This window comes from Mytilus galloprovincialis, chromosome 5 (genome assembly GCF_965363235.1).
Source record: "Mytilus galloprovincialis chromosome 5, xbMytGall1.hap1.1, whole genome shotgun sequence".
Taxonomy (NCBI): Eukaryota; Metazoa; Mollusca; class Bivalvia; order Mytilida; family Mytilidae; genus Mytilus; species Mytilus galloprovincialis.
Genome location: NC_134842.1, coordinates 949,056 through 971,480, shown reverse-complemented (window position 1 = coordinate 971,480; position 22,425 = coordinate 949,056). Strand labels below are relative to the sequence as shown.

The 22,425-nt window shown below is 26.5% G+C and overlaps 1 protein-coding gene and 1 long non-coding RNA gene across 3 annotated transcripts in view; one reads left to right on the top strand and one right to left on the bottom strand.

Moving 5' to 3' along the window:
- LOC143074934 (uncharacterized) overlaps nt 1–13,049 on the top strand; it is a 34,146-nt gene extending 21,097 nt beyond the window's left edge. The window contains exons 3-5 of the long non-coding RNA XR_012978187.1: nt 10,957–11,118; nt 11,764–11,874; nt 12,897–13,049. This is a non-coding gene — a long non-coding RNA (uncharacterized LOC143074934). The remainder of the gene's footprint in view (nt 1–10,956; nt 11,119–11,763; nt 11,875–12,896) is intronic.
- LOC143074933 (uncharacterized) overlaps nt 1–22,425 on the bottom strand; it is a 97,017-nt gene that overhangs the window by 54,327 nt on the left and 20,265 nt on the right. Inside the window, exons 1-2 of one of the 2 annotated variants that reach the window (XM_076250128.1) lie at nt 4,220–5,218; nt 3,630–3,670 (exon numbers count right to left, since the gene is read on the bottom strand). The exons of the other annotated variant lie outside the window; for it this stretch is intronic. The gene's annotated coding sequence lies outside the window, so the exon portion shown is untranslated. Of the gene's footprint in view, nt 1–3,629; nt 3,671–4,219; nt 5,219–22,425 lie in introns of those variants that run through there. 2 annotated transcript variants of the gene reach the window in all.

Below are 22,425 nucleotides of genomic sequence, written 5' to 3'. Positions count from 1 at the left end.
AAAATTAAATTACTCTAGGTCAAAAAAGCTAGAATTTGCAGTTCGAACAAAATAGAGATAGTACACTTTAATTTTTTTAATTACTTTTTCAAATCAACTTGGATGTTCATCAAACTATGCAGCTATCTTACATATATATTAAGCTTACTGAATCCCATGTCAATTAGTTATTTGTTGTATTGCTGAAAAATTTAAGAATTTAAAGTTATCTTGGTATAAAAAAGCTAGGATTTACAATTCGGACAAAATAGAGATAGTACACTTTAATTTTTTTAATAACTTTTTCAAATCAACTTGGATTTTCATCAAACTATGTAGGTATCTTAGATATATATTAAGCTTACTGAATCCCATGTCATTTAGTTTTTTGTTGTATTGCTGTAAAATTTTAAAATTAAATGACTCTAGGTCAAAAAAGCTAGAATTTGCAGTTCGAACAAAATAGAGATTATGATAGTAAGCTATTAAAATAGTAAGTAAACCTACAAATCAAGAGTTACAAAATATTGTTAAAATATACCAAGGAAATACAAAATCAACCCCGAAAATTTCAATTTTTTAAAGTACCACCTATATCTTTAAATTTATCACAAATTTATTTGCAGAATAAAATTTTTTTAATTTTTGGGATACGATTGCTTTCAAGCAATCGGTAGACTTATACCGGTGTCTCAGAGCTTTGCCCTCACATCAATCGCTTTATTCTAAACATAAAGGAATATCTCAGATTCTTATAAAAAAAAAAAAATATTGATATTTTTTTTTAAGACAACTTCTTATTTTTTTGCATGAAACTTAAAATCTTCATTGTATATGTTATAAATTAAAACTGAAGTATACACAGTAGGTCCAAGGACATAGTTATCGTCCTTTGGTTTTTGTTGTCTACGAATATAGTCCCTAGTGTAAACAGTGTATAACTTGCATGTTTTATTTAAGACACTTTTCCAATTTATTTATTTATATTAAATGCTTGAAATATTTAAGTAGGGGAATGAAATTACATGTCAAAAAAATTTGGGTGCTGAAACTTTATGTTAAGTAGTGAATGGGTCCAGTTCTAAAAGGTCAAATTTATCACGTTTGAAGCTGTCAAACTGAATTTTTCACCCCCTTAACACAGAATTGTCTTTATTTTGAGTTAAAGCAAGTAGAAGTTTCTATAATTTTGATATTATTTGTCTCACTGGTAGTACACTACATTGTAAAAATATTTTTGAGAAAGAGCAGGTGCGATTTTTTTAATTTGAATTTTTTGTCTAAAAGAAATGCACTACAAAACAATTGTGTTCTCGGGCCAGTACTCAAATCTGGCCAGTATAAAAATGTAAATGAAAAAAAATATATTTTCACTTTATTGCACTGTCAACATAAATACTAGTAACCGTAAACTTAAGCATCTCTTGATGTTTAAAATTAGGGCAACAGTAGTTTATTGCTGTGCAAAAAAACTTTTCAGCCTTACGCACAAAAAGAACATAATTTAGATGCTGTTTTATCATATTCTAACATAAGTGAAGAGACCAGTTCAAGATTACATATAGAAAAATATATATTGTCATTTTTTAAGGCTATCAGCATTAATATTTGTAATGTAAGACTGTTAGAACTCTCAATTTTTGTAAAACTATTCATCCTTAAGGACACAAGGAATAGAATTTTAAATGCTGTTTTATGATATTTAAAAAATAACAACATACAAATATTTCTATTTTTCTTTAAATGAAACAACATGTTTTGATATTAAGAACTAAAAATCCTTCATTTATCTGACTAACTTATTGCCTGTTAAAATAAATTTTGCAATTTTGCAATTAAATTTATTTACCATTGTTCAACATATGTTCAAATATTCATTCTATGAAAGAAAAAATAATTAAATATGCAGCCAGTACAAAGCTAAGAAAATAAAAAATAAAAAAGTAGTGTCACATTCTATTGAGATTGTTATAAATTTATATTACACACCTGACTCTTCTAAAGCCATCAATTTAGTAAATTCATTCTTCTGTATTTCCACAAAGAACAGAATTTTAATGTCGTTGTATAATTTTCTAATAAAATAGATCTTTATTTTATGCAGCAACATTTTCTAAATTTCTTAATTTAAATTTTTACTCATTAATGTCTAAAGAACCAAGTTGAAGTTTAAAAAAAGTAATCAATTATCAGACCAGTTTAAGATTACATAGAAACAAAAGAAATTTATCACTATTTATCGCTTTTTAATGCCTTTAGCATAAATATAAGTAAATTAAGACTACTAAAACTTTCATTTTTTGTGAAACTTTTCATCCTTAGTGCCAAAAATAACAGAATGATAATGCTGTTGTATAATATTCTAGCATAATACATTTGTAATAAAACCAGTTTAAGATTATATAGAAACAAAAGAAATTTTATCACCCTTTAATGCCTTTAGCATAAATATAAGTAAGTTAAAACTACTAAAACTTTCATTTTTTGTAAAACTTTTCATCCTTAGAACCAAAAATAACAGAATGATAATGCCGTTGTATAATATTCTAACAGAATTAATCATTACAATTTTCTATAAAGAGACAACATGTTTTGAAATAACTAAATATGAAACCAGTACAAGAATATTAATAAAATACAAGAAGTAGTGTCATTTTTTATTGAGATCAATATCAATTTTACTCCCCTCACTCTTCTGAGGTTATCAATTTATTAAAATCATTCCTACATATTGGTAAAAAGAACAGAATTTAAATGTTGTTGTGTAATTTTCTAATTAAATAGAAAATAATAGCATCTTTATTTTATGCGACATAATATTTTTAATTTCTTAACTTAAATTTCTTCCATTTATGTCAAACAAACCAATCTGAAGTTTAAAAAGTAATCAATTATTAGACCAGTTCAAGAATATATAGAATCAAAAGAAATTTTGTCACTATTACATGATTTTAGTATAACTAGAAGTAATTTTAGATTACTAGAACTTTCATTTTTTTAAATTTTCTCCCTTAGTGCTTCAATAACAGAATGATAATGATGTTTGGGGAGAGTTTGGATCCCACTAACATGTTTTGCCCAACCACATTATTTATATATGTGCCTGTCCCAAGTTAGGAGCCTGTAATTCAGTGGTTGTCGTCTGTTTATGTGTTACATATTTGTTTTCGATCATTTTTTTTTACTTAAATAAGGCTGTTAATTTTCTGGTTTGAATTGTTTAACATTCTCTTATCGGGGCCTTTTATAGCTGACTATGCGGTATGGGCTTTGCTCATTGTTGAAGGCCATACAGTGACCTATAGTTGTTAATATTTGTGTCATTTAAAAAAAAGTAATCAATTATCAGACAAGTTTAAGATTATATAGAAACAAAAGAAATGTATCACTATTTATCGCTCTTTAATGCCTTTAGCATAAATATAAGTAAATTAAGACTACTAAAACTTTCATTTTTTGTAAAACTTTTCATCCTTAGTACCAAAAATAACAGAATGATAATGCTGTTGTATAATATTCTAACAGAATTAAGCATAACAATTTTAGACAACATGTTTTGCAATAACTAAATATGAAACCAGTACAAGAATATTAATAAAATACAAGAAGTAGTGTCACTTTTTATTGAGATCAATATTTATATTACTCACCTGACTCTTCTAAAGCTGTCAATTTTAGTAAATTTATTTCTCTGTATTGGGTTAAAGAACAGAATTTTAATGTCATTGTATTATTTTCTAATAAAATAGAAAATATGAGCTTTTTATTTTATGCGACACTTAACTTAACTTTCTGCTCATTAATTTCTAACAAACCAATTTGAAGATAAAAAGTAATCAATTATCAGACCAGTTTAAGATTATATAGAAACAAAAGAAATTTTATCACTCTTTAACGCCTTTAGCATAAATATAAGTAAGTTAAGACTACTAAAACTTTCATTTTTTGTAAAACTTTTCATCCTTAGTACCAAAAATAACAGAATGATAATGCCGTTGTATAGTATTCTAACAGAATTAAACATTACAATTTTCTATAAAGAGACAACATGTTTTGCAATAACTAAATATGAAACCAGTACAAGAATATTAATAAAATACAAGAAGTAGTGTCACTTTTTATTCGAGCGTCACTGATGAGTCTTTTGTAGACGAAACACGCGTCTGGCGGATATACAAATTTTAGTCCTGGTATCTATGATGAGTTTATTTTTATTAAGATCAATATTAATATTACTCACCTGACTCTTCTAAAGCTGTCAATTTCAGTAAATTTATTTCTCTGTATTGGGTAAAAGAACAGAATTTTAATGTCGTTGTATTATTTTCTAAAAAAATAGAAAATATAAGCTTTTTATTTTATGCGACAACATTTTTTTAAATTTCTTAACTTAAATTTCTTCTCATTAATTTCTAACAAACCAATTTGAAGTTAAAAAGTAATCAATTATCAGACCAGTTTAAGATTATATAGAAATAATAGAAATTTTGTCACTATTTAATGCCTTTTGCATAAATATAAGAAAATTAAGACTACAAGAACTTTCTTTTTTTGTAAAACTTTTCATCCTTAGTGCCAAAAATGACACAATGGTAATGCCATGGTATAATATTCTAACATAATTAAACATTACAATTTGAAACAGCATGTTTTGAAATAAGTAAATGCATGAAACATGAAATCAGTGCAAGAATATTAATTAAAAAAATAAAAGTAGTGTCACATTCTATTGAGATTGTTATAAATATTACACACCTGACTCTTCTAAAGCAATCAATTTAGTAAATTCATTCCTCTGTATTTCCACAAAGAACAGAATTTTAATGTCGTTGTATAATTTTCTAATAAAATAGATCTTTATTTTATGCAGCAACATTTTCTAAATTTCTTAATTTAAATTTTTACTCATTAATGTCTAACAAACCAAGTTGAAGTTTAAAAAAAGTAATCAATTATCAGACCAGTTTAAGATTACATAGAAACAAAATAAATTTATCACTATTTATCGCTCTTTAATGCCTTTAGCATAAATATAAGTAAATTAAGACTACTAAAACTTTCATTTTTTGTAAAACTTTTCATCCTTAGTGCCAAAAATAACAGAATGATAATGCTGTTGTATAATATTCTAACATAATACATTTGTAATAAAACCAGTTTAAGATTATGTAGAAACAAAAGAAATTTTATCACCCTTTAATGCCTTTAGCATAAATATAAGTAAGTTAAAACTACTAAAACTTTCATTTTTTGTAAAACTTTTCATCCTTAGTACCAAAAATAACAGAACGATAATGCTGTTGTATAATATTCTAACAGAATTAATCATTACAATTTTCTATAATGAGACAACATGTTTTGAAATAACTAAATATGAAACCAGTACAAGAATATAAATAAAATACAAGAAGTAGTGTCATTTTTTATTGAGATCAATATCAATTTTACTCCCCTCACTCTTCTGAGGTTATCAATTTATTAAAATCATTCCTACATATTGGTAAAAAGAACAGAATTTAAATGTTGTTGTATAATTTTCTAATTAAATAGAAAATAATAGCATCTTTATTTTATGCAAAATAATATTTTTAATTTATTAACTTCAATGTCTTCCATTTATGTCAAACAAACCAATCTGAAGTTTAAAAAGTAATCAATTATTAGACCAGTTCAAGAATATATAGAATCAAAAGAAATTTTGTCACTATTAAATGATTTTAGTATAAATAGAAGTAATTTTAGATTACTAGAACTTTCATTTTTTTTAATTTTCTTCCTTAGTGCTTCAATAACAGAATGATAATGATGTTTGGGGAGAGTTTGGATTCCAGTAACATGTTTTACCCCACCACATTATTTATTTATGTGCCTGTCCCAAGTTAGGGACGACATCAAAAGTTCAATGAAGGATAAAAAACTTAATTCACATAGTTTTTTCACTGACCCCCACACCCCCCTCTTAACTTAATTTGGAAAAAATTGATTGACCAATAGGGATATATGTAAAATCGATTTCAGATTAACAAAACTTGCATCAATGTTGACCCTCCCACCCCCAAACTATTTGATTTAAGTTTTTTATCCTACATCGATCTTTTGATGTCGTCCCTTAGGAGCCTGTAATTCAGTGGTTGTCGTTTGTTTATGTGTTACATATTTGTTTTTGATCATTTTTTTTACTTAAATAAGGCTGTTAGTTTTCTGGTTTGAATTGTTTAACATTCTCTTATCGGGGCCTTTCATAGCTGACTATGCGGTATGGGCTTTGCTCATTGTTGAAGGCCATACAGTGACCTATAGTTGTTAATATTTGTGTCATTTTAAAAAAAGTAATCAATTATCAGACAAGTTTAAGATTATATAGAAACAAAAGAAATTTATCACTATTTATCGCTCTTTAATGCCTTTAGCATAAATATAAGTAAATTAAGACTACTAAAACTTTCATTTTTTGTAAAACTTTTCATCCTTAGTGCCAAAAATAACAGAATGATAATGCTGTTGTATAACATTCTAACATAATACATTTGTATAAAACCAGTTTAAGATTATATAGAAACAAAAGAAATTTTATCACTCTTTAATGCTTTAGCATAAATATAAGTAAAAACTACTAAAACTTTCATTTTTTGTTAAACTTTTTATCTTTAGTGCCAAAAATGACACAATGGTAATGCAATTGTATAAAATTCTAACATAATTAAACATCACAATTTGAAACAGCATATTTTGAAATAAGTAAATACATAAAATATGAAACCAGTACAAGCATATTAATAAAATAAAATAGGTAGTGTCATTTTTAATTGAGATTGATATAAATATCACTCACCTCACTCTTCTAAAGCTAACAATTTAGAATAATTATTCTTTTGTCTTGGCAAAAAGAACAAAATTTTAATGTCGTTGTACAATTTTCTAATAGAATAGAAAAAATAAGCATCTTTGTTTTATGCAACATCATTTTGTTTTAATTTCTTAACTTAAATTTCTTCTTATTAATGTCTAATAAACCAATCATCCTTAGTACCAAAAACAACAGAATGATAATGTGTTGTATATTATTTTGATATGAGCGTCACTGATGAGTCTTATGCAGATGAAACGCGCGCGTCTGGCGTATAAAATTGTAATCCTGGTACTTTTGATAACTATTGTATAATATTATAACAGAATTAAATATTACAATTTGATATAATGAGACAACATTTTTTGAAATGTTGAAATATGAAACAAATACAAGAATAATAAAAGAAAAGAAATAGTTCACTTTTTATTTAGATCGATATAGATATTACTCACCTGACTCTTTTAAAGCTATCAGTTTAATAAAATTATTCATCCGTATTGGCCAAAAAGAACAGAATTTAAATGTCTTTATATGATTTTTTAATAAAATAGAAAATATTAGCTTTTTTAATTTATGCAACATCATTTGTTTGAATTTCTTTTCATTAATGTGTAACCATATATATCAAAAAGATGTGGTATGATTGCCAATGAGACAACTGTCTGCAAGAGACCAAAATGACACTACCATTAACAACTATTAGTCACCGTACAGCCTTCAACAATGAGCAAAGCCCATCCTGCATAGTCAAGATATAAAAGGCCCAGATAAGACCATGTAACAAACCAATCTGTAGTTTGAAAAGTAATCAATTATCAGAACAGTTCAAGAATATATAGAAACAAAAGAAATTTTGTCACTATTTGATGCTTTTAGCAGAAATATCAGTAACTTTAGACTACTAGAACTTCAATTGCTTGTAAAAAAAATTCATCCTTAGTGCCAAAAATAACAGAATGCTAATGCCATTGTATAATATTCTTACAGAATTAAGAATAACAATTTTAGACAACATGTTTTGAAATAACTCAATATAAAACCAGTACAAGAATATTAAAAGAATTATAAAAGTAGTGTCAGTTTTTATTGAGATCAATATAAATATTACTCACCTGACTCTTCTAAAGCTATTAATTTTAGTAAATTTATGTCTCTGTATTGGCTAAAAGAACAGAGTTTTAATGTCGTTGTATTATTTTCTAATAATATTGAAAATATTAGCATCTTTATTTTATGCAACAACATTTTTTAAAATTTCTTAACTTAAATTTCTTCTCATTAATGTCTAACAAACCAATTTGAAGTTTAAAAAGTAATCAATTATCAGAACAGTTCAAGAATATATAGAAACAAAAGACATTTTGTCACTATTTGATGCTTTTATCATAAATATAAGTAACTTTAGACTACTAGAACTTCAATTGCTTGTAAAAAAAATTCATCCTTAGTGCCAAAAATAACAGAATGATAATGCCATTGTATAATATTCTTACAGAATTAAGAATAACAATTTTAGACAACATGTTTTGAAATAACTCAATATAAAACCAGTACAAGAATATTAAAAGAATTATAGAAGTAGTGTCACTTTTTATTGAGATCAATATAAATATTACTCACCTGACTCTTCTAAAGCTATTAATTTTAGTAAATTTATGTCTCTGTATTGGCTAAAAGAACAGAGTTTTAATGTCGTTGTATTATTTTCTAATAATATTGAAAATATTAGCATCTTTATTTTATGCAACAACATTTTTTAAAATTTCTTAACTTAAATTTCTTCTCATTAATGTCTAACAAACCAATTTGAAGTTTAAAAAGTAATCAATTATTAGACCAGTTCAAGAATATATAGAAACAAAAGAAATTGTGTCACTATTTGATGCTTTTAGCAGAAAAATAAGTAACTTTAGACTACTAGAACTTTAATTTTTTGTAAAATTGTTCATCCTTTAAGTGCCAAAAATAACAGAATGATAATGCCGTTGTATGATATTCTAACAGAATTTAGCATAACAATTTTAGACAACATGTTTAGAGATAACTGAATATGACACCAGTACAAGAATATTAATAGAATACAAGAAGTAGTGTCACTTTTTATTGAGATCAATATCAATATTACTCACCTCACTCTTTTGAGGCTATCAATTTAGTGAAAACATTCCTCCATATTGGTAAAAAGAACAGTATTTAAATGTTGTTGTATAATTTTCTAATTTAATAGAAAATAATAGCATCTTTATTTTATGCGACATCAATTTTTTATTTCTTTACTTAAATTTCTTCGATTAATGTCTAACAAACCAATCTGAAGTTTAAAAAGTAATCAATTATTAGACCAGTTCAAGAATATATAGAAACAAAAGAAATGTTGTCACTATTTAATGATTTTAGCATAAATAGAAGTAACTTTAGATTACTAGAACTTTCATTTTTTTTAAATTTTCTTCCTTAGTGCTTCAATAACAGAATGATAATGCTGTTGTATAATATTCTAACAGAATTGAACATTACAATTTGAGACAGCATGTTTTAAAATATCTGAATATGAAACCAGTACAAGAATATTAATAAAATACAAGAAGTAGTGTCACTTTTTATTGAGATCAATATCAATATTACTCACCTCACTCCTTTTGAGGCTATCAATTTAGTGAAAACATTCCTCCATATTGGTAAAAAGAACAGTATTTAAATGTTGTTGTATAATTGTCTAATTTAATAGAAAATAATAGCATCTTTATTTTATGCGACATCAATTTTTTATTTCTTAACTTAAATTTCTTCGATTAATGTCTAACAAACAAATCTGAAGTTTAAAAAGTAATCAATTATTAGACCAGTTCAAGAATATATAGAAACAAAAGAAATTTTGTCACTATTTAATGATTTTAGCATAAATAGAAGTAACTTTAGATTACTAGAACTTTCATTTTTTTTAATTTTCTTCCTTAGTGCTTCAATAACAGAATGATAATGCTGTTGTATAATATTCTAACAGAATTGAACATTACAATTTGAGACAGCATGTTTTAAAATATCTGAATATGAAACCAGTACAAGAATATTAATAAAATACAAGAAGTAGTGTCACTTTTTATTGAGATCAATATTAATATTACTCACCTGACTCTTCTAAATCTATCAGTTTTAGTAAATTTATTTCTCTGTATTGGGTAAAAGAACAGAATTTTGATGTCTTTGTATTATTTTCTAATAAAATAGAAAATATAAGCATCTTTATTTTATGCGACAACATTTTTTAAAAATTTCTTAACTTAAATTTCTTCTAATTAATGTCTAACAAACCAATTTGAAGTTTAAAAAGTAATCAATTATCAGACCAGTTTAAGATTATATAGAAACGAAAGAAATTCTGTCACTATTTAATGCCTTTAGCATGAATATGAGTAAATTAAGACTACTAGAACTTTCTTTTTTTGTAAAACTTTTCATCCTTAGTGGCAAAAATAACAGAATAATAATGCTGTGGTATAACATTCTAACAGAATTAAGCATAACAATTTTAGACAACATGTTTTGAAATAACTGAATAAGAAACCAGTACAAGAATATTAATAAAATACAAGAAGTAGTGTCACCTTTTATTGAGATCAATATCAAAATCATATGACTTTAGTACAGGGCTCTGCAGGCCATTTATGCATGCTAATAAGTCGATGTTATTTCTTTTAAATATTTCTTCCATGGTTATATTAATCTAAAGATCTGTATACTTTTTGTTTTGATTCAAAATTTTATTTTTGTGATATTTAGTTTTTTATAAAAAAAAAAACAGGGTGAGGGGTTTCCCTCTGTGTCTCAAAAACTATATATGGTTATTGCTTAAAACTTTCTCAGAAACTATTGATGATTATTGCATATAATTTCCACATAAGACGACAGGCGTATCATGCGCTCATGGCTCAGCTGTTTATTACCAATATTTTTAAAAATCATTTCTGTGAAAAAAAATAACCAAATATGAAACAATTTCATGAATATTAATAAAATAAAAAAAAAGTATTGTCACTTTTTATCGTAATTAATATAAATATTATATATATAAATGTCCCCTAAAATGTGATCATATATATTTTAAATGCTTTGTTTTAATATTTCAGACTTATAATTGTGATATTTGTGCAAAAGTATTAAAATCCAGATCTGGTCTTCGGAGACACAAGTTATATTTCCACACAGAAAGCAAAATAAGTTGTGGAATATGCCCAAAATTCTTCAAATCAAAAGATGCTCTACGGAAACATGAGAAAACTGTTCATCAGGTAATTATATGGTACAAAATCTTTAAGCAGTATCAAACATGAGTCGATTTTATATAATTGTAATTTGTTTCATACAAATGTAACAGTGAAATGGAATTACATCATATAATTGTTTCATACAAATGCAGAATGAGATTTCTGGTTTTATTATCGACAATGTTAATGAGAGATATTGTTCTGATTGCATCTGGGATATCTTCACCTATCTTTATCAACTGTTTATTCAAGTTCAATAGTTATCAAAAGTACCAGGATTATAATTTATTCGCCAGATGCGCGTTTCCACCGCATAAGACTCATCAGTGACCAGTCAGGGATATAAGTCTATAGGGTTATTACAGAAAATAATATACATTAGTTATTGTGGACTAAAAAATCAAAGAACTCTGATAACATATGTATGTTACATGTTTCAAAGGGACAATATACATCATATGTTTAGTTAAATGGTATTCAAGTTCTGTTTTTACTATTGTCTTTATGTATACTTAACTATTGAAAGATGTAACAGTTCATAGAATAGTACACTTATATCTTATTAAGGATTTTACCTTATTGTACAGAAACGAAAATATGTGATATACTATAAGTCATAAGTTAATAAGTAGGGATCTGTAGACATCACCATTGTTTTTTTTTTTATAGAAAGACAGTCAAAAGACATACCAAGGTGTAGGCAAGTTTCCTTGTGCTACATGCAAATCAGTTTACCGTAGAAATGAAGACTTACAAATTCATCTTGCCAGGTACCATCAGGTAATAATATGTACACTCAATGACATACAGTTCAATATAGTAGCCAACAAAAACTGGTTACTTTAGGTAACACAGAATATGGCACTACTTTTACAGAAAATGCCTGTACTAAGTCAGGAATATGACAGTTGTTATCCTTTCGTTTGATGTGTTTGAACTTTTGATTTTGCCATTTGATTTGGGACTTTCCTTTTTGAATTTTTCTCAGAGTTCAGTATTTTTGTGTTTTTACTTTTTAAACATTTCAAAATCGTATGTACTGGCGTGTTGTTGAACATTTGTTTTTGTAAGATTCTAATAGATATGAGCCAGTCCATACGAAAAGGTACATAGTTTTATCAAGATTTTTAGTGAATTATTTCATATATTGCAATCATTTTCAAAGTACAGTTGAAATTGCTTGATTTGCCAATTGATAATGTTAACCCCTGTAGCAGTGGGGATAAGGCTCTCGCTTACGATGCGGATACCAATGCAATCAAACGGAGCAACAGTTCGAATCCCCGTGCAACTGAGGTTGATTTATATTTTATTAAATAACTTAACTTAACTTGAATTTCAAATTTCTAAAACACAAGATGTCATAGTTTTTGTAATTTCCCTCATGTTTTTATGTTGTCTTACTTTTTTTAAACCTGTAGAACTGACAGAAATTATTGACTTTTGTCTCTGTAGTGTCATAAATTTTTAAGTTTCTGGTCGGTATAGCATTAGTCCGGGGAACAAATGATTTTACACTTGCTCAAATACCAAAAATTCAGATATTTCTACGTCTTTTTCTGTTTTGGTTGACAAATTCGGGATAGAATTGACAATCTTATGAATGTTTACATTAATGTAAAAAAAATTTCAAATAAAATCTTTTTTCAAAAAAACAATAACAAACTTTGATAACGTTTCCTGTAAAGTTTACCAAAAGGACTTTTTGTACCTTTTCGCATGGACTGGCTCATATATTAATTGATTACCAATACAAAATTTTTTAAGATAACAACTTATATTTCATTTTCATATTTATACAGGCTGGACCACCTTCAACTCCAGCAGTGTCACCAGCAGTGTCACCAGCAGTGTCACCAGCACTGTCACCAGCACTGTCACCAGCACTGCCACCAGTAGCACTGTCACCAGCACCAACTCCAGCTGTTCTTCAAGTTATAGACTTCGAAGACATGATGGTCATTGACAATAATCTCGATTTACTGGAATTGGAGCCATTTCGTTTTTTTGAATCTTAACCTTTATGTTTATACAGTTTTAACCGATAGTTGTGTATATAATTTGTTGCTATCTTTTGCCAAAAATATTCCAATTTTAACTTGATTTGTAGTTCAAGTGGAAATCTTCAAAGTTCCCCATACACCTTAATATTTGGCGTAGACGATCACACCCCCAAAATGCCCTTACAAAACTGTAGATATATTTTTTTCAGTATTATTTTTATTTTCAAACCCCCATATTTCCAAAGAGTAGGTCAAAATAGTAACCACCAATGCATCAAATACAGTCTACCAGCTTTTTTTCGAGCTTAAGAGAATTTTCCGTTATAATTACATAGCAAACAGAGATTAAAATATGAACCTTTAATTTCTTTACATTTAAAAGTAACATTCTTATTAAACTTTCTCTTTGAAAATATTTCAATCTTTTGTTTTTGTTAGTGTATACTTGTTAGAATGTTTGATGTAAAAATGTAAATATACTTTAACTGCAGATATATTTTTTTTCAGTATTATTTTTATTTTCAAACCCCCATATTTCCAAAGAGTAGGTCAAAATAACCACCAATGCATCAAATACAGTCTACCATTTTTTTTCGAGCTTAAGAGAAGTTTCCGTTATAATTACATAGCAGACCAAGATAAACATATCAATTTTTAATTTCAATAATGTCATTACATTTAAAAGTAACTTCCTTATGAAACATTCTCTTTGAAAAAATTACAATCTTTGTTTTTGTCAGTGTATAGTTGTTAGAATGTTCGATGTAAAAATGTAAATATTATTTTTTCAGTGCTTGCTTTTTGAGTCTACATATTGTGCTATGTGAGTGTGTAGTAGTTTGTGTGTGTTATTTATAAGGCATGAGTGTTTGTTGTGAAATGAAATGCAAGGTTTTTAGTGCTAACTGTATGAGAGTGTATGTTTTAGTGTTTACTTTTGTTGTATTTGTTAACTGCATACATACATGTATATTTTATTGTGAATATCACACCACAAATAAAAGATCCATTACTGTTTTGTTCTTATTTCTCCATGAACAACTCATCTGTTTCCAGAAAAATAGATCATAAAAAAACACCTCAAAATCTAGTTCATGGTATTCTTTGTCTCTCTGTGTTGTTTCTTGTGTAGTAATTTTACATATTTTTATAATGATTAAATGCCGTACATATCCTATTGCATATAACATTGGCTTAAACTAAATGCAAACAGAAGAAATCAGTATATAATTATTTTCTTAATTAAAATACCTATAATTGGCATTGAAAGCATCTCTGAAGAGTGAATTTATATATAATTATACATGAGGAAACTCCTGAACTAAGTCAGGGTCAGGGTAAGAAGAAGTGAACTTGAGCGAATATTTGACAACTGAAGTGCCATTTGTCAATTCCACACATACGTGACATTTCCCCAAAAGTACAGTGTTTAAAAAGTGACTTCACTATTCAATCATGTGTTAAATTCATTTGCACAGAGATATTTTCTTAAAATTAACTGTTCTTAAAAACAGAAAAAAATATGATCTAGAGAACTAAAACTTATGAGTAACACTGAGGTGTACGACCTCACTTTCCGACTTGAAAAGTACCAAAAACCATAACCTGACCCCCTGACCCCAACCCATCAGAAACCCTGACCTTTGAGACGTTCATGAAAATTCTTTATAAAAAAAAAAAAAATCGGATACCCCCAAGACTACTTATCCTTATTCGTAGAGATAAAGTAAGGCTTTCAAAATACTGAATTTAACTAATTCTGGGTTTGCATTACCTTCTCACAGTGTCTGGTAAACCTAATATGTATGCTTTTAATCTTAATCAAAGTAACAAATAGCGGGAGGAAGCATAATAGGTTAAAAAGTTAGAAATTGCAGTTCCGACGGAAATAGAGACATTACACTTTAATTTTGTTAATATCTTTTTCAAAACAACTTGGATTTTCATCAAACTATATAGCTATCTTAAATGTATATTAAGGTTACTGAATCCCAGGTCATTTTATTTTTTGTTGTATTGCTGTGAAATTCAAGAATTAATTTAATCTAGGTAAAAAAAGTTAGAATTTGCAGTTCAGACGAAATAGAGACAGTACACTTTAATTTTTTTAATAACTTTTTCAAAACAACTTGGATTTTCATCAAACTATGTAGCTATCTTACATATACATTAAGGTTACTGAATCCATGGTCATTTTATTTTTTGTTGTATTGCTGTCAAATTCAAGAAATAATTTAATCTAGGTAAAAAAAGTTAGAATTTGCAGTTCGGACAAAATAGAGACATTACACTTAAATTTTTTTAATAACTTTTTCAAAACAACTTGGATTTTCATCAAACTATGTAGCTATCTTACATATATATTAAGGTTACTGAATCCCAGGTCATTTTATTTTTTGTTGTATTGCTGTCAAATTCAAGAATTAATTCAATCTAGGTAAAAAAAAAGCTAGAATTTGCAGTTCGGACGAAATAGAGACAGTACACTTTAATTCTTTTAATAACTTTTTCAAAACAACTTGGATTTTCATCAAACTAAGTAGCTATCTTACATATATATTAAGGTTACTTAATCCCAGGTCATTTTATTTTTTGTTGTATTGCTGTCAAATTCAAGAATTAATTCAATCTAGGTAAAAAAAAGCTAGAATTTGCAGTTCGGACGAAATAGAGACATTACACTTTATTTTTTTTAATAACTTTTTCAAAACAACTTGGATTTTCATCAAACTATGTAGCTATCTTACATATATATTAAGCTTACTGAATCCCAGGTCATTTAATTTTTTGTTTTATTGCTGTCAAATTCAAGAATTAATTTAATCTAGGTAAAAAAAGTTAGAAATTGCAGTTCGGACGAAATAGAGACATAAAATTGAGAATGGAAATAGTACACTTTAATTTTTTTAATATCTTTTTCAAAACAACTTGGATTTTCATCAAACTATATAGCTATCTTACAAATATATTAAGCTTACTGAATCCGAGGTCATTTAATTTTTTGTTTTATTGCTGTCAAATTCAAGAATTAATTTAATCTAGGTAAAAAAAGTTAGAATTTGCAGTTTGGACGAAATAGAGACAGTACACTTTAATTTTTTTAATAACTTTTTCAAAACAACTGATTTTCATCAAACTATGTAGCTATCTTACATATATATTAAGGTTACTGAATCCCAGGTCATTTTATTTTTTGTTTTATTGCTGTCAAATTCAAGAATTAAATTAATCTAGGTAAAAAAAGTTAGAATTTGCAGTTCGGACGAAATAGAGACAGTACACATTATTTTTTTTAATAACATTTTTTAAAACAACTTGGATTTTCATCAAACTATGTAGCTATCTTACATATATATTAAGGTTAATGAATCCCAGGTCATTTTATTTTTTGTTGTATTGCTGTCAAATTCAAGAATTAATTTAATCTAGGAAAAAAAAACAAGAATTTGCAGTTTGGACGAAATAGAGTCAGTACACTTTAATTTTTTTAATAACTTTTTCAAAACAACTTGGATTTTCATCAAACTATGTAGCTATCTTACAAATATATTAAGCTTACTGAATCCCAGGTCATTTTATTTTTTGTTTTATTGCTGTCATATTCAAGAATTAAATTAATCTAGGTAAAAAAAGTTAGAAATTGCAGTTCCGACGGAAATAGAGACAGTACACTTTAATTTTATTTATTACTTTTTCAAAACAACTTGGATTTTCATCAAACTATGTAGCTATCTTACATATATATTAAGGTTACTGAATCCCAGGTCATTTTATTTTTTGTTGTATTGCTGTGAAATTCAAGAATTAATTTAATCTAGGTAAAAAAAGTGAGAATTTGCAGTTCAGACGAAATAGAGACAGTACACTTTAATTTTTTTAATAACTTTTTCAAAACAACTTGGATTTTCATCAAACTATGTAGCTATCTTACATATACATTAAGGTTACTGAATCCTAGGTCATTTTATTTTTTGTTGTATTGCTGTCAAATTCAAGAAATAATTTAATCTAGGTAAAAAAAGTTAGAATTTGCAGTTCGGACAAAATAGAGACATTACACTTAAATTTTTTTAATAACTTTTTCAAAACAACTTGGATTTTCATCAAACTATGTAGCTATCTTACATATATATTAAGGTTACTGAATCCCAGGTCATTTTATTTTTTGTTGTATTGCTGTCAAATTCAAGAATTAATTCAATCTAGGTAAAAAAAAAGCTAGAATTTGCAGTTCGGACGAAATAGAGACAGTACACTTTAATTCTTTTAATAACTTTTTCAAAACAACTTGGATTTTCATCAAACTAAGTAGCTATCTTACATATATATTAAGGTTACTTAATCCCAGGTCATTTTATTTTTTGTTGTATTGCTGTCAAATTCAAAAATTAATTCAATCTAGGTAAAAAAAAGCTAGAATTTGCAGTTCAGACGAAATAGAGACATTACACTTTAATTTTTTTAATAACTTTTTCAAAACAACTTGGATTTTCATCAAACTATGTAGCTATCTTACATATATATTAAGCTTACTGAATCCCAGGTCATTTAATTTTTTGTTTTATTGCTGTCAAATTCAAGAATTAATTTAATCTAGTTAAAAAAAGTTAGAATTTGCAGTTTGGACGAAATAGAGACAGTACACTTTAATTTTTTTAATAACTTTTTCAAAACAACTTGGATTTTCATCAAACTATGTAGCTATCTTACATATATATTAAGGTTACTGAATCCCAGGTCATTTTATTTTTTGTTTTATTGCTGTCAAATTCAAGAATTAAATTAATCTAGGTAAAAAAAGTTAGAATTTGCAGTTCGGACGAAATAGAGACAGTACACATTATTTTTTTTAATAACATTTTTTAAAACAACTTGGATTTTCATCAAACTATGTAGCTATCTTACATATATATTAAGGTTAATGAATCCCAGGTCATTTTATTTTTTGTTGTATTGCTGTCAAATTCAAGAATTAATTTAATCTAGGAAAAAAAAACAAGAATTTGCAGTTTGGACGAAATAGAGTCAGTACACTTTAATTTTTGTAATTACTTTTTCAAAACAACTTGGATTTTCATCAAACTATGTAGCTATCTTACATATATATTAAGCTTACTGAATCCCAGGTCATTTTATTTTTTGTTTTATTGCTGTCATATTCAAGAATTAAATTAATCTAGGTAAAAAAAGATAGAAATTGCAGTTCCGACGGAAATAGAGACAGTACACTTTAATTTTGTTTATTACTTTTTCAAAACAACTTGGATTTTCATCAAACTATGTAGCTATCTTACATATATATTAAGGTTACTGAATCCCAGGTCATTTTATTTTTTGTTGTATTGCTGTGAAATTCAAGAATTAATTTAATCTAGGTAAAAAAAGTTAGAATTTGCAGTTCAGACGAAATAGAGACAGTACACTTTAATTTTTTTAATAACTTTTTCAAAACAACTTGGATTTTCATCAAACTATGTAGCTATCTTACATATACATTAAGGTTACTGAATCCCAGGTCATTTTATTTTTTGTTGTATTGCTGTCAAATTCAAGAAATAATTTAATCTAGGTAAAAAAAGTTAGAATTTGCAGTTCGGACAAAATAGAGACATTACACTTAAATTTTTTTAATAACTTTTTCAAAACAACTTGGATTTTCATCAAACTATGTATCTATCTTACATATATATTAAGCTTACTGAATCGCAGGTAATTTTATTTTATTTGTATTGCTGTCAAATTCAAGAATTAATTTAATCTAGGGAAAAAAAAAAAAATTTGCAGTTTGGACGAAATAGAGACAGTACACTTTAATTTTTTTAATAACTTTTTCAAAACAACTTGGATATTCATCAAACTATGTAGCTATCTTAAATGTATATTAAGGTAACTGAATCCCAGGTCATTTTATTTTTTGTTGTATTGCTGTCAAATTCAAGAATTAAATTAATCTAGGTAAAAAAAAGTTAGAAATTTGCAGTTCTGACGGAAATAGAGACAGTACACTTTAATTTTGTCAATAACTTTTTCAAAACAACTTAGATTTTCATCAAACTATATAGCTATCTTACAAATATATTAAGCTTACTGAATCTGAGGTTATTTTATTTTTTGTTCTATTGCTGTCAAATTCAAGAATTAATTTAATCTAGGTAAAAAAAGTTAGAAATTGCAGTTCGGACGAAATAGAGACATAAAATTGAGAATGGAAATAGTACACTTTAATTTTTTTAATAACTTTTTCAAAACAACATGGATTTTCATCAAACTATACAGCTATCTTACATATATATTAAGGTTACTGAATCCCAGGTCATTTTATTTTTTGTTGTATTGCTGTCAAATTCAAGAATTAATTCAATCTAGGTAAAAAAAAAGCTATAATTTACAGTTCGGACAAAATAGAGATGGTACACTTTAATTTTTTTAATAACTTTTTCAAAACAACTTGGATTTTCATCAAACTATGTAGCTATCTTACATATATATTAAAGTAACTGAATCCCAGGTCATTTTATTTTTTGTTTTATTGCTGTCATATTCAAGAATTAAATTAATCTAGGTAAAAAAAGTTAGAATTTGCAGTTTGGACGAAATAGAGACAGTACACTTTAATTTTTTTAATAACTTTTTCAAAACAACTTGGATTTTCATCAAACTATGTAGCTATCTTACATATATATAAAGGTTACTGAATCCCAGGTCATTTTATTTTTTGTTGTATTGCTGTCAAATTCAAGAATTAATTTAATCTAGGGAAAAAAAACAAGAATTTGCAGTTTGGACGAAATAGAGTCAGTACACTTCAATTTTGTTTATTACTTTTTCAAAACAACTTGGATTTTCATCAAACTATGTAGCTATCTTACATATATATTAAGGTTACTGAATCCCAGGTCATTTTATTTTTTGTTGTATTGCTGTCAAATTCAAGACTTAATTTAATCTAGGTAAAAAAAGTTAGAATTTGCAGTTTGGACGAAATAGAGACAGTACACTTTAATTTTTTTAATAACTTTTTCAAAACAACTTGGATTTTCATCAAACTATGTAGCTATCTTACATATATATTAAGGTTACTGAATCCCAGGTCATTTTATTTTTTGTTGTATTGATGTCAAATTCAAGAATTAATTTAATCTAGGAAAAAAAAAGTTAGAATTTGCAGTTTGGACGAAATAGAGACAGTACACTTTAATTTTTTTAATAACTTTTTCAAAACAACTTGGATTTTCATCAAACTATGTAGCTATCTTACATATATATTAAGGTTACTGAATCCCAGGTCATTTTATTTTTTGTTTTATTGCTGTCAAATTCAAGAATTAAATTAATCTAGGTAAAAAAAGTTAGAATTTGCAGTTCAGACGAAATAGAGACAGTACACATTATTTTTTTTAATAACATTTTTTAAAACAACTTGGATTTTCATCAAACTATGTAGCTATCTTACATATATATTAAGGTTAATGAATCCCAGGTCATTTTATTTTTTGTTGTATTGCTGTCAAATTCAAGAATTAATTTAATCTAGGAAAAAAAAACAAGAATTTGCAGTTTGGACGAAATAGAGTCAGTACACTTTAATTTTTTTAATTACTTTTTCAAAACAACTTGGATTTTCATCAAACTATGTAGCTATCTTACATATATATTAAGGTTACTGAATCCCAGGTCATTTTATTTTTTGTTGTATTGCTGTGAAATTCAAGAATTAATTTAATCTAGGTAAAAAAAGTTAGAATTTGCAGTTCAGACGAAATAGAGACAGTACACTTTAATTTTTTTAATAACTTTTTCAAAACAACTTGGATTTTCATCAAACTATGTAGCTATCTTACATATATATTAAGGTTACTGAATCCCAGGTCATTTTATTTTTTGTTGTATTGATGTCAAATTCAAGAATTAATTTAATCTAGGAAAAAAAAAGTTAGAATTTGCAGTTTGGACGAAATAGAGACAGTACACTTTAATTTTTTTAATAACTTTTTCAAAACAACTTGGATTTTCATCAAACTATGTAGCTATCTTACATATATATTAAGGTTACTGAATCCCAGGTCATTTTATTTTTTGTTTTATTGCTGTCAAATTCAAGAATTAAATTAATCTAGGTAAAAAAAGTTAGAATTTGCAGTTCAGACGAAATAGAGACAGTACACATTATTTTTTTTAATAACATTTTTTAAAACAACTTGGATTTTCATCAAACTATGTAGCTATCTTACATATATATTAAGGTTAATGAATCCCAGGTCATTTTATTTTTTGTTGTATTGCTGTCAAATTCAAGAATTAATTTAATCTAGGAAAAAAAAACAAGAATTTGCAGTTTGGACGAAATAGAGTCAGTACACTTTAATTTTTTTAATTACTTTTTCAAAACAACTTGGATTTTCATCAAACTATGTAGCTATCTTACATATATATTAAGGTTACTGAATCCCAGGTCATTTTATTTTTTGTTGTATTGCTGTGAAATTCAAGAATTAATTTAATCTAGGTAAAAAAAGTTAGAATTTGCAGTTCAGACGAAATAGAGACAGTACACTTTAATTTTTTTAATAACTTTTTCAAAACAACTTGGATTTTCATCAAACTATGTAGCTATCTTACATATACATTAAGGTTACTATATCCCAGGTCATTTTATTTTTTGTTGTATTGCTGTCAAATTCAAGAAATAATTTAATCTAGGTAAAAAAAGTTAGAATTTGCAGTTCGGACAAAATAGAGACATTACACTTAAATTTTTTTAATAACTTTTTCAAAACAACTTGGATTTTCATCAAACTATGTAGCTATCTTACATATATATTAAGGTTAATGAATCGCAGGTAATTTTATTTTATTTGTATTGCTGTGAAATTCAAGAATGAATTTAATCTAGGGAAAAAAAAAAAAAATTTGCAATTTGGACGAAATAGAGACAGTACACTTTAATTTTTTTAATAACTTTTTCAAAACAACTTGGATATTCATCAAACTATGTAGCTATCTTAAATGTATATTAAGGTAACTGAATCCCAGGTCATTTTATTTTTTGTTGTATTGCTGTCAAATTCAAGAATTAAATTAATCTAGGTAAAAAAAAGTTAGAAATTTGCAGTTCTGACGGAAATAGAGACAGTACACTTTAATTTTGTCAATAACTTTTTCAAAACAACTTAGATTTTCATCAAACTATATAGCTATCTTACAAATATATTAAGCTTACTGAATCTGAGGTTATTTTATTTTTTGTTCTATTGCTGTCAAATTCAAGAATTAATTTAATCTAGGTAAAAAAAGTTAGAAATTGCAGTTCGGACGAAATAGAGACATA